This window comes from Nerophis lumbriciformis, linkage group LG03 (assembly GCF_033978685.3).
Source record: "Nerophis lumbriciformis linkage group LG03, RoL_Nlum_v2.1, whole genome shotgun sequence".
Lineage (NCBI taxonomy): Eukaryota > Metazoa > Chordata > Actinopteri > Syngnathiformes > Syngnathidae > Nerophis > Nerophis lumbriciformis.
The window spans coordinates 34,343,631-34,357,596 of record NC_084550.2 but is presented as its reverse complement, the minus strand read 5'-3'; the positions used below and the strand labels follow the sequence as shown (position 1 = coordinate 34,357,596).

The following is a 13,966-nucleotide window of genomic DNA, read 5'->3' as shown; positions in this document are numbered from 1 at the left end:
CGGTGCTTTAGTTTATGAATTTACAACGCAGATACAAATGACACATTCATGTTTTTGTGTAATGATGACAACGTATACTCACGCGGATGATTGACTAGTTGATGGTGATGGCAAGAACGCTGCCGTTGTGCTGCTATGATAGGCCATTTCCGCTCGACACAGTGTGCATACAACATTATTAGCAGAGGTGGGTAGAGTAGCCAGAAATTGTACTCAAGTAAGAGTACTGTTACTTTAGAGATTTATTACTCAAGTAAAAGTAAGGAGTAGTCACCCAAATATTTACTTGAGTAAAAGTAAAAAGTATGTTGTGAAAAAACTACTCAAGTACTGAGTAACATACACACACATATCATATAAATATATATATATATATATATATATATATGTGTGTATATATATATATACACACACACACACACACACACACACACACACACACACACACACACACACACACACACACACACACACACACACACACACACACACACACACACATATATATATACATACATTGATATATACAGTATATAATTTATATTTATTTATTTTGCCGTTTTTGTTTACATGTTAAAGGTGTTTTAATAATTATACATGCATGTTTAACATATAGATTCCTTTCTTTCATGAAGACAAGAATATAAGTTGGTGTATTACCTGATTCTGATGACTTGCATTGATTGTAATCAGACAGTAGTGCTGGTAACGTCCACGTTTTCAAATGGAGGAGAAAAAAAGTTCCTCCTTTCTGTCTAATACCACATGAAAGTGGTTGTTATTTGGCATCTTATTTGTCCACCTTCCATATTCGTTTTTATACCCTTTACAAGAAATACATTGGCGGCAAACTCCGTAGCTTGCTAGCTTGTTTGCGCTGGCTTTCGGAGACTCTTATTTTGAAAGCGCAGGCGCGATGGAGCGGGACTTTTATTGTGAAGACAGGAACTGTGCAGTCAGTCTTTACGGTTGAAATAAAAAAAGGGTCTTTTTTCCTTCACACTTTTGATTGATTGATTGGAACTTTTATTAGTAGATTGCACAGTACAGTACATATTCCGTACAATTGACCACTAAATGGTAACACCCGAAGTTAGCTCGGAGCCAGTCAGGTCATGTGACCCCTGGCTCTGTTTGATTGGTCCAACGTCACCAGTGACTGCATCTGATTGGTGGAACGAAGTGAAACGTCACCAGTAAGGCAGGCACTATGAAGGTCTGTCTGACAGACCAAAACAAACAAAGCGTGCATTAACAGATCGATAAAAATTAGTAGCGAGTAGCGAGCTGAATGTAGATAAAAGTAGCGGAGTAAAAGTAGCGTTTCTTCTTAGGCGGTTTATTGAAATACTCCCACACTTTTGACGACTTTTGGCGTGCTTTTTCCCCCTCGCTCGCACCGCTCGCATCGTCTGCTTTGCGCTCCGCCATGACGGTAGTGTGACGTAAATATGCGACGCGTCGACGAACAAAAACGTCCTCGACGTGTTTACGTAACCGATGACGTCGACGCGTCGTTTCAGCCCTAATTGCCACCTTTCCCAACTTCTTTGTCACGTGTTGCTGGCATCAAATTCTAAAGTTAATGATTATTTTCAACAACAAAAAAATGTTTATGAGTTTGAACATCAAATATGTTGTCTTTGTAGCATATTCAACTGAATATGGGTTGAAAATGATTTGCAAATCATTGTATTCCGTTTATATTTACATCTAACACCATTTCCCAACTCATATGGAAACGGGGTTTGTAATACTCCCTGCATGTCTAATACTTGTCTATTGATGCTTTTATTTTTTATTTTTTTCTGTATTGTGTAGTTCTAATGATATGCTTTTACTTGTAATTGTATTGAATTGTGGACCCCAGGAAGACTAGCGGGTTGTTGAGGCAACCAGCTAATGGGGATCCTTAATAAAAAATCAAATCAAATTAATACTCCCTGCATGTCTAATACATTCGCTAGGATTCATTTGCGGCCGCGGCAGAAATAATGAAGTTGACATTCTCTCCTCCCGACGCAATTAACCACGAGCGCTGTCCAATCCGTGACCCGCTGGATGTTTGATTCCACGGCGGCGTCTTAAATGAGGAGGGCTGAGGCGGCGAGCACGGAGCCTCATCAGGGCGTGAAGTCTTCCCAACAAACAAAGGCCCTCTAATGAAGAAGACGTCTGCCTGTGATGTGCAGCTGCTCCATCACACTGGAGGAGCCAGGGAGTATTTTTAGACGGGCGGAATAATGAACGCCTGAAAGGACCCCGCCTGGCCGACCTTCCTGCTCACCTGAGCTCCTCTTAGGAGAGGAAGTGAGGGCGTCCCCCTCGCCGACATGAAGAAAGATGAACGTTAAAAAACAACATATTAGCGTTTCAATCCACGATGGACGAGCGAGCCAATCAGAGCTGTGATTCTAGTCATGTGACACATGTCGATACTGACGTCTACACCCAAAATACATCTATTTAAGTTAAGTTAAGTTAAAAAGTACCAATGATAGTCACACACACACTCGGTGTGGTGAAATTTGTCCTCTGCATTTGACCCATCCCCTTGTTCATCCCCTGGGAGGTGAGGGGAGCAGTGAGCAGCAGCGGTGGCCGCGCCCAGAAATCATTTTTGGTGATTTAACCCCCAATTCCAACCCTTGATGCTGAGTGCCAAGCAGGGAGGTAATGGCTCCCATTTTTAGTCTTTGGTATTATTATTATTACTAAAAGTCCGCTCCACAGCCCGCAGTTTTCATCTGATGGGATGAAACGTTCCAGGAATCATGAGGCCCCCCCAAAAAATATCCCAGATTACCCGGAATTCCAGGTAATTTTTCCCATTGAAAATGAATAGGCCATTTTTCGAACTAGCACAATTCCCACATTTTTCACCCGATTAGAACCGTTCCACCCACATACTCTACTCACCTTGGACAATCATACTACCAAGTTCAAAAAAAATTCCAGGAATTCCCCGTTTTCCAAAGCCCTATTTTAATTTACCTCTTCCCGGAAAATTTTTAAAGTCCACATTTTTCAACTATTTTGTCCATTCCACCTTTAAAAACATTCCTCTTAGTTGGAAACTTTTTTTTTCTTCTTTTTTTTTCGAAAAATTCCAGGAATTTTGAAATACCAAATAAAATTACATTTTTCAAACGTTTTGAAAAATTCCAACATCAACCCATTCATATCATCAAGGACAATTGTATCACCTATATTTTTAAAAACATATTTTTTTCCCGGAATTTTCCAATTTCCAGGAAATCCCCATTCAAACAAATGGACGTATTTATTTTTCAAAATTTTGCACCAATTTTTACCCGATTCCTTTCTTTCAACTATCCACCCACACTGCTCTTCAAATATGTCAAACGCAAAACACTTCCCAAAATTCTCAGTTTTCTCGGAATTTCCAGTAATTTTCTCCCCATTGACAATGAGAAATATACAATCTACTGCATATCCCATATTTCTCATCCGATTCGAACCATTCCACCATCCACACACTCCACTCACCTTGGACAATCATACTACCAAGTTCAAAAAAAATTCCAGGAATTCCCCGTTTTCCAAAGCCCTATTTTAATTTACCTCTTCCCGGAAAATTTTTAAAGTCCACATTTTTCAACTTCCCATTTCCAGGAAATTCCCATTCAAACGAATGGACGTATTCATAGTCCTACAGTGCCCAAAATGTTGCACCATTTTTTACCCGATTCCTTTCTTTCTAGTATCCACCCACACTGCTCTTCAAATATGTCGAACGCAAAACACTTCCCAAAATTCTCAGTTTTCTCGGAATTTCCAGTAATTTTCTCCCCATTGACAATGAGAAATATACAATCTACTGCATATCCCATATTTCTCATCCAATTCGAACCATTGCACCATCCACACACTCCACTCACCTTGGACAACCAAACTACCAGCTTCAAAGAAAGTCCAGGAATTACCAGAATTCCCAGAATACCCCGTTTTCCAAATCCTTATTTTACCTCTTCACGGTCCACATTTTTCAACCGTTTTTGTCCATTCCACCTTCAAAACATTCCTGTTAGTTGGAACAACATTTTTATGAATTTTTTCATAAAAATTCCCTGTTTTTCTGAAATTCCAGGAATTACGAAATACCAATTAAAATTCAAACTGTTACAACGTCAGCATTTTTCAACCGTTTTGAAAATTTCCCACACCAACCCATTCATATCATGAAGGACAATTGTTGTATCCTCTATATTCTCAAAAATTCCCCTTTTCCCGGAAATTTTTCCAATTTCCAGAAAATTCCTATTCAAACGAATGGACATATTCATAGTTCTATAGTTACATTTTTACCCACACTGCTCTTCACATATGTCGAACGCCAAACATGTTTTCCCTTTTCCCAAAAATCCCAGGTTTCCCGGGATTTCCTGTAATTTTCTCCCCTTTGACAATGAATGAGAAATATACAATCTACTGCATATCCCATATTTCTCATCTGATTGTTCCACCATCCACTCAATCAACTCACCCTGGACATTCAAGCCGGCATTTTTCCCGTTTCCGAAAATTCCTTGATTACCCGGCATTACCAGGAATTTCCCCCAATGAAAATTAATGGGCGTTATACAAAACTCTCCATATCCCACAATTCCCAACCGATTCGAACCGTTCCAATATCCACACACTCCACTCACCTTGGACAATCAAAATATACGTTTAAAAAAATTCCAGTAATTCCCCGTTTTCCAAATCCCCATTTTACCTCTTCCCGGAAAGTTTTCACAGTCCACTTTTTTTTAACCGCTTTTGCCCATTCCACCTTCAAAACATTTCTCTTTGTTGGAACATTTTTTATTTATTTTTTTGGTAAAACTTCCCAGTTTTCCTGAAATTCCAGGAATTCCGAAATACCAATTAAAATTCAAACTGTTACTACATCAACATTTTTCAACCGTTTTGAAAAATTCCAACCCCAACCCATTCATATCCTCAAAGACAATTGTTGTATTACCTATATTTTCAAAAATTCCCGTTTTTCCCCAAATTTTCAAATTACCAGAAAATTGCCATTCAAATGAATCGACGTATTCATAGTTATACATTTTTTTACCCTTTTCGATTCTTTCAACCATCAACCCACACTGCTCTTCAAATATGTAGAACGCAAAACATGTAATTTTTCCCAAAATTATCAGTTTACCCGGAATTTCCAGTAATTTTCTCCCCATTGACAATGAATGAGGAATATACGATCTACTGCATGTCCTATATTTCTCATCCTATTCGAACCATTCCACCATGCACACACTCCACTCACCTAGGACAATCCAACTACCAAGTTCCAAAAAATTCCAGGAATTCACAGAATTCCCCGTTTTCCAAAGCTATATTTTACCTTTTCCTGGAAAGTTTTTTCACAGTCCACATTTTTCAACCGTTTTTGTCCATTCCACCTTCATACCATTCCTCTCAGTTGGAACAACTTTTTTTTTTTTTCGTAAAAATTCCTGGTTTTCCTGAAATTCCGAAATACCAATTAAAATTCAAACTGTTACGACGTCAACATTTTTCAACCGTTTTTAAAATTCCCCACACCAACCCATTCATATCATCAAGGACAATTGTTGTATTACCTATATTTTAAAAAATTCCCATTTTTCCTGAAATTTTCCAATTTCCAGGAAATTGCCATTCAAAAGATAGGACGTATTCATAGTTATACAGTGCACAAAAGTCTCAAAATGTTGCGCCATTCCTTGCTATCAACCCACACTGCTTTTCACATATGTCGAACGCAAAACATTTCCCTTTTCCTAAAATTCCCAGTCTTCCCAAAATTTCCGGTAATTTTCTCCCCCTTGACAATGAATTGCAAACATACAAACCTCTCCGTATCCCACATTTCTAATCCGATTTGAAACGTTCCAACACCCACACACTCCACTCACCCTGGACATTCAAACTACCAAGTTCAAAAAAATTCCAGGAATTCACAGAATTCTCCGTTTTCCAAAGCCCTATTTTACCTCTTCCTGGAACCTTTTTTCACAGTCCACCTTTTTCAAACGTTTTTGTCCATTTCACCTTCAAACCATTCCTCTCAGTTGGAACAACTTTTTTTTTTGTTGTAAAAATTCCTGGTTTTCCTGAATTTCCAGGAATTCCGAAATACCAATTAAAATTCTAACTGTCACGACGTCAACATTTTTAAACCGTTTAGAAAATGTCCCACACCAACCCATTCATATCATCAAGGACAATTGCTGTATTACTTATATTTTCATAAATTCCCATCTTTCCTGACATTTTCCAATTTCCAGGAAATTGCCATTCAAATGATAGGACGTATTCATAGTTATACAGTGCACAGCATTTTCAAAATTTTGCCCCATTCTTTACAATCAACCCACACGGCTTTTCACATATGTCGAACGCAAAACATGTCCCTTTTTCTAAAACTCCCAGTTTTCCCCGAATTTCCAGTAATTTTCTCCCCCTTGACAATGAATTGCAAACATACAAACCTCTCCGTATCTCACATTTCTAATCGGATTTGAACCGTTCCAACACCCACACACTCCACTCACCCTGGACATTCAAGCCAGCATGTTTCCCGGTTCCGAAAATTCCCTGCTTACCTGGAATTACCAGGAATTACCCCCGCCCCATTGAAAATGAATGAGCAATATACAAAACTCTCCATATCGCACATTTCTCAATGGATTCGAACCGTTCCGACATCCACACACTCCACTCACCCTGGACATTTTAGCGTTTCAGTTCCACTCACGCGTACCAGTGGCTTGTGCACGAAGGGCATTCACAAAATTCTTGCATATTTGAGACACTAGATGGCAGTAATGTAGAAGCTGTTGAACACTACACAGTTTGAGAAGCTACTTGTCAAAAGCACATACTCGAAGTCGCACCGTCTGCATTAAAACCAACAAAACTAAAGACGAGTTTCTGTTATTGAGTTGATGTATCAAGATATCACATTGTTTCTTCTCAGTCTATGCAGAGAATCCACAGCAGACAGAAAGACAGCGCATCTAAAACCCTTGGAACTCGATATTGTTACGTGATTGCCTGTCCAAAAAATATATACATCATATATTTTACCTATTTTATATTTATAACGATGATGTGTCTATCGCTGTGCACGGCCGGGCCCCATGGGGACAGGCCCGGCCACCAGGCGCTCGCCATCGTGCCCCAACTCCGGGCCTGGCTCCGGAGGGGGGCCCCGGTGACCCGCGTCCGGGCGAGGGAAATCTGAGTCTCGGTTCTTGCATTTCCATAGAAGTCTTCGAGCTGCTCTTTGTCTGATCCCTCACCTAGGACCTGTTTGTCTTGGGAGACCCTACCAGGGGGCATGGAAGCCCCCGGACAACATAGCTCCTAGGATCATTGGGACACGCAAACTCTTCTACCACGTTAAGGTGGCAGCTCAGAGAGGAGAGGCAACGTGGGTCCCCCCTCCAATGGGCTCACCACCCATAGCAGGGGCCATAGAGGTCGGGTGCAATGTGAGCTGGGCGGTAGCCGAAGGCAGGGCACTTGGCGGTCCGATCCTCGGCTACAGAAGCTAGCTCTTGGGACGTGGAACGTCACCTCGCTGGGGGGGAAGGAGCCTGAGCTAGTGCGCGAGGTAGAGAAGTTCCGGTTGGATATAGTCGGACTCACCTCGACGCACAGCAAGGGCTCTGGAACCAGTTCTCTCGAGAGGGGCTGGACTCTCTTCCACTCTGGCGTTGCCGGCAGTGAGAGGCGACGGGCTGGGGTGGCAATTCTTGTTGCCCCCCGGCTCAGAGCCTGCATGTTGGAGTTCAACCCGGTGGACGAGAGGGTAGCTTCCCTCCGCCTTCGGGTGGGGGGACGGGTCCTGACTGTTGTTTGCGCTTACGCGCCAAACAGCAGCTCAGAGTACCCACCCTTTTTGGATTCACTCGAGGGAGTACTTGAGAGTGCTCCCCCGGGTGATTCCCTCGTTCTACTGGGGGACTTCAACGCTCATATTGGCAACGACAGTGAAACCTGGAGAGGCGTGATTGGGAAGAATGGCCGCCCGGATCTGAACCCAAGTGGTGTTTTGTTATTGGACTTTTGTGCCCGTCACGGATTGTCCATAACGAACACCATGTTCAAGCATAAGGGTGTCCATATGTGCACTTGGCACCAGGACACCCTAGGCCGCAGTTCTATGATCGACTTTGTAGTTGTGTCATCGGATTTGCGGCCTCATGTTTTGGACACTCGGGTGAAGAGAGGGGCGGAGCTTTCTACCGATCACCACCTGGTGGTGAGTTGGCTGCGATGGTGGGGGAGGATGCCGGACAGACCTGGCAGGCCCAAACGCATTGTGAGGGTTTGTTGGGAACGTCTGGCAGAGTCTCCTGTCAGAGAGAGTTTCAATTCCCACCTCCGGAAGAACTTTGAACATGTCACGAGGGAGGTGCTGGACATTGAGTCCGAGTGGACCATGTTCCGCACCTCTATTGTCGAGGCGGCTGATTGGAGCTGTGGCCGCAAGGTAGTTGGTGCCTGTCGTGGCGGTAATCCTAGAACCCGTTGGTGGACACCGGCGGTGAGGGATGCCGTCAAGCTGAAGAAGGAGTCCTATCGGGTTCTTTTGGCTCATGGGACTCCTGAGGCAGCGGACAGGTACCGACAGGCCAAGCGGTGTGCGGCTTCAGCGGTCGCGGAGGCAAAAACTCGGACATGGGAGGAGTTCGGGGAAGCCATGGAAAACGACTTCCGGACGGCTTCGAAGCGATTCTGGACCACCATCCACCGCCTCAGGAAGGGGAAGCAGTGCACTACCAACACCGTGTATGGTGCGGATGGTGTTCTGCTGACCTCGACTGCGGAAGTTGTGGATCGGTGGAGGGAATACTTCGAAGACCTCCTCAATCCCACCAACACGTCTTCCTATGAGGAAGCAGTGCCTGAGGAATCTGTGGTGGGCTCTCCTATTTCTGGGGCTGAGGTTGCTGAGGTAGTTAAAAAGCTCCTCGGTGGCAAGGCCCCGGGGGTGGATGAGATCCGCCCGGAGTTCCTTAAGGCTCTGGATGCTGTAGGGCTGTCTTGGTTGACAAGACTCTGCAGCATCGCGTGGACATCGGGGGCAGTACCTCTGGATTGGCAGACCGGGGTGGTGGTTCCTCTCTTTAAAAAGGGGAACCGGAGGGTGTGTTCTAACTATCGTGGGATCACACTCCTCAGCCTTCCCGGTAAGGTCTATTCAGGTGTACTGGAGAGGAGGCTACGCCGGATAGTCGAACCTCGGATTCAGGAGGAACAGTGTGGTTTTCGTCCTGGTCGTGGAACTGTGGACCAGCTCTATACTCTCGGCAGGGTCCTTGAGGGTGCATGGGAGTTTGCCCAACCAGTCTACATGTGCTTTGTGGACTTGGAGAAGGCATTCGACCGTGTCCCTCGGGAAGTCCTGTGGGGAGTGCTCAGAGAGTATGGGGTTTCGGACTGTCTGATTGTGGCGGTCCGCTCCCTGTATGATCAGTGTCAGAGCTTGGTTCGCATTGCCGGCAGTAAGTCGGACACGTGTCACCGATTCTGTTCATAACTTTTATGGACAGAATTTCTAGGCGCAGTCAAGGCGTTGAGGGGATCCGGTTTGGTGGCTGCAGGATTAGGTCTCTGCTTTTTGCAGATGATTTGGTCCTGATGGCTTCATCTGGCCAGGATCTTCAGCTCTCACTGGATCGGTTCGCAGCTGAGTGTGAAGCGACTGGGATGAGAATCAGCACCTCCAAGTCCGAGTCCATGGTTCTCGCCCGGAAAAGGGTGGTTGGGGAGGAGATCTTGCCCCAAGTGGAGGAGTTCAAGTACCTCGGAGTCTTGTTCACGAGTGAGGGAAGAGTGGATCGTGAGATCGACAGGCGGATCGGTGCGGCGTCTTCAGTAATGCGGACGCTGTATCGATCCGTTGTGGTGAAGAAGGAGCTGAGCCGGAAGGCAAAGCTCTCAATTTACCGGTCGATCTACGTTCCCATCCTCACCTATGGTCATGAGCTTTGGGTTATGACCGAAAGGACAAGATCACGGGTACAAGCGGCCGAAATGAGTTTCCTCCGCCGGGTGGCGGGGCTCTCCCTTAGAGATAGGGTGAGAGGCTCTGTCATCCGGGGGGAGCTCAAAGTAAAGCCGCTGCTCCTCCGCATCGAGAGGAGCCAGATGAGGTGGTTCGGGCATCTGGTCAGGATGCCACCCGAGCGCCTCCCTAAGGAGGTGTTTAGGGCATGTCCAACCGGTAGGAGGCCACGAGGAAGACCCAGGACACGTTGGGAAGACTATGTCTCCCGGCTGGCCTGGGAACGCCTCGGGATCCCCCGGGAGGAGCTGGACGAAGTGGCTGGGGAGAGGGAAGTCTGGGCTTCCCTGCTTAGGCTGCTGCCCCCGCGACCCGACCTCGGATAAGCGGAAGAAGATGGATGGATGGATGGATGTGTCTATCGCGATATATGTTGATATCGTGTTATCGGTCCAACCCTTGGAATTGAGGACTGCATGCAAGATCTAGTGTATAATATTTGCAAATGAGACTCGGAAGTGTCAAGAAACAAAATATACTGTAACAACTAGTTATTCTCAGCGTACTATTGAATAAAGTAAAAATAGATTTTAATAGTAAACAAATTAACATTTATGAACACATACAGAAGCACCGAAAAATTGGTACTGTCGTGTAGGATATTGGTTCCCGGGCATCGAGGTTGATAATGTGTGGTTAATAAATGTTTCCTGAAGGTGACAGTTTGACACCTAACAGATTGTTCTCCTCTCACTGGGGAAAACGGTCCGGGATCAATGGATGTTGACTTTAGACCCTCAGAGAGTCGGACGAGAGCGCTCATTGGTTTTTCCCCACATCGGACCGATTGACTGTGACACTCCTCATCAGCTAAAGCTGCCACTGAAACCTCCTGCACGGTGGACGTGAGCAACGTAAACAGATCGATGCGAGGCGACGCGCACCTCACGGGACTCGCTGTTCTGCGGACACGCCTGGCGGGGAACATGGGACTTGGTCCCAGTGCTTTGTGTGGCGTCATTGGCACTTTGTGTACACACACATTCTCGTATTTCTGACCTATGAAAAATGCCTACCTCTTGAGGACCACCCTTTCTAGATATATAAATATTTGTATTTACAACATTAATAAATGTATGAATGCTCCAAAACATTCACACATGGTTTTCTACACCAAAATTCATCTATTCTTCATCTTCATCTCCAGATTTTGGCGCGCTCTACCTTCCACAGTTTTCATCAGATTCAAACCGTTACAACTTCAAACTGTTTAGCAAGGCTTTACCTTGACAAATTCCGAAAATTCCCAGATTTCCCAGAATTCCAGGTTTTCCGGGACATTTTTCCCATTCAAAATGAATTGGCCATTTTTCAAACTTCCATTTCCACATTTTTCAACCGATTCAAACCATTCCACCTTCAACACATTCCACTCATCCTGGACATTCAAACTATCATTTTTTCAAGTTCAAAAAAATTCCAGGAATTTCCCAAAATTCCCGTTTTTCACCCTTTTTCTGTCGACTACTCCTTCCACATTTTTCAACCCACTTGAACGGTTCCACAGTCAATTTATTCCTCTTAAACAGTCCCGGTTTTCCCGAAAGTCAAATAATTCTGTAATAGCATTTCGCAATTCAAAACGTTACGTCAACATTTCTCGACCGATTTCAAAAATTCCAACACCAACCATTCACAACATTCAAAATGTTTAGCATTTTCGAAAAAAGTCCCGCTTTTTTCCCCGAAATTCCCAAATTTCCATGAAATTCTCATTGACAAGAACTCCCACATTTTTCATCCGATTCAAACTGTTTAACCTTGACAAATTCCTAAAATTCCCAGATTTCCCAGAATTCCAGGTTTTCCCGGGACATTTTTCCCCATTCACAATTAATTGGCCATTTTTCAAACTTCCACCATATCCACATTTTTCAACCGATTCAAAACATTCTACCTTCAACACATTCCACTCATCCTGGACATTGAAACTATCATTTTCCAAGTTCAAAAAAATTCCAAAAATTCCCAGAATTTCCGTTTGTCACCCTTTTTTCTGTCAACTACTCCTTCCACAGTTTTGAACCCACTTCAACCGTTCCACCGTCAAATTGTTCCTCTTTGTCAGGACAAAAAACTAAGTTGTTTTATGAACTGGAAAAATTCCTGCTTTTTCCCCAAAAATTTGAAATTCCGTAATACTATTTCGCAATTAAAAATGCTACTTCCTTCAACATTTCTCGACCGATTTGAAAAATTCCAACACCAACCATTCACAACATTCAGAATATTTAGCATTTTCAAAAGAATTTCCGCCTTACCTTGACAAATTCGTAAGATGCCCAGATTTACCAGAATTCCAGGTTTTCCGGGACATTTTTCCCATTCAATTCCAGGAATTCCGTAATACCATTTTGCAATTAAAAACCTTCCGTCAACATTTCTCGACCGATTTGAAAAATTCCAACACCAACCATTCACAACATTCAAAATATTTAGCATTTGCAAAAAAAGTCCCGCTTTTCCCGAAGTTCCCAAGTTTCCATGAAATTCACATTGACAAGAATGGGACATTTGTCAAAGTTCCACAACTCCCACATTTTTCATCTGATTCAAACCATTCCAACTTCAAAATGTTTAACCTTGACAAATTCCTAAAATTCCCATATTTCCCAGAATTCCAGGTTTTCCCGGTACATTTTTCCCCATTCAAAATTAATTGGCCATTTTTCAAACTTCCACCATTTCCACATTTTTCAACTGATTCAAACCAGTCCACCTTCAACACATTCCACTCATCCTGGACATTCAAACTATCATTTTTTGAAGTTTAAAAAAAATTCCAAGAATTTCCCAGAATTCCTGTTTTTTACTCTTTTTTCTGTCGACTACTCCTTCCACATTTTTCAACCCACTTCAACCATTCCACCGTCAAATCGTTCCTCTTAGTCGGGACAAAAAACAAAGTTGTTTTGTGAACTGGAAAAATTCCCGCTTTTCCCGAAAACTTTAGGAATTCCGTAATATTATTTTGCAATTAAAAATGTTAGTACGTCAACATTTCTCGACCGATTTGAAAAATTCCAACACCAACCATTCACAACATTCAAAATATTTAGCATTTTCAAAATAATTCCCGCTTTACCTCGAAGAATTCGTAAGATTCCCAGATTTCCCAAAATTCCAGGTTTTCCGGGACATTTTTCCCATTCAAAATTAATTGGCCATTTTTCAAACTTCCATTTCCACATTTTTCAACCGATTCAAACAATTCCACCTTCAACACATTCCACTCATTCTGGACATTTAAACCATCATTTTCCAAGTTCAAAAGAATTCCAGGAATTCCCAGAATTCCCGTTTTTCACACTTTTTTCTGTCCTCCTTCCACATTTTTCCACCCACTTCAACGGTTCCACCGTCAAACTATTACTCTTAATCAAATTCCAAGAATTCCGTAATACCATTTCGCAATTAAAAACTTTACGTCAACATTTCTCGACCAATTTGAAAAAGTCAACCATTCACAACATTCAAAATATTTAGCATTTGCAAAAAAAGTCCCGCTTTTCCCGAAATTCCCAAATTTCCATGAAATTCTCATTGAAAAGAATGGGACATTTTTCAAAGTTCCACAACTCCCACATTTTTCATCCGATTCAAACCATTCCAACTTCAAACTGTTTTACCTTGACAAATTCCAAAAATTCCCATATTTCCCAGAATTCCAGGTTTTCTGGGACATTTTTCACCATTCAAAATTAATTGGCCATTTTTCAAACTTCCACCATTTCCACATTTTTCAACCGATTCAAACCATTCTACCTTCAACACATTCCACTCATCCTGGACATTCAAACTATCATTTTTTGAAGTTTAAAAAAAATTCGAAGAATTTCCCAGAATTCCTGTTTTTTACCCTTTTTTCTGTCGACT

The 13,966-nt window shown here is 42.9% G+C and overlaps 1 protein-coding gene across 2 annotated transcripts in view; it reads right to left on the bottom strand.

The window, feature by feature from the left end:
• Nucleotides 1–13,966, bottom strand: part of magi3b (membrane associated guanylate kinase, WW and PDZ domain containing 3b) — a 480,566-nt gene that overhangs the window by 408,007 nt on the left and 58,593 nt on the right. The gene's annotated exons all lie outside the window — the stretch shown is intronic.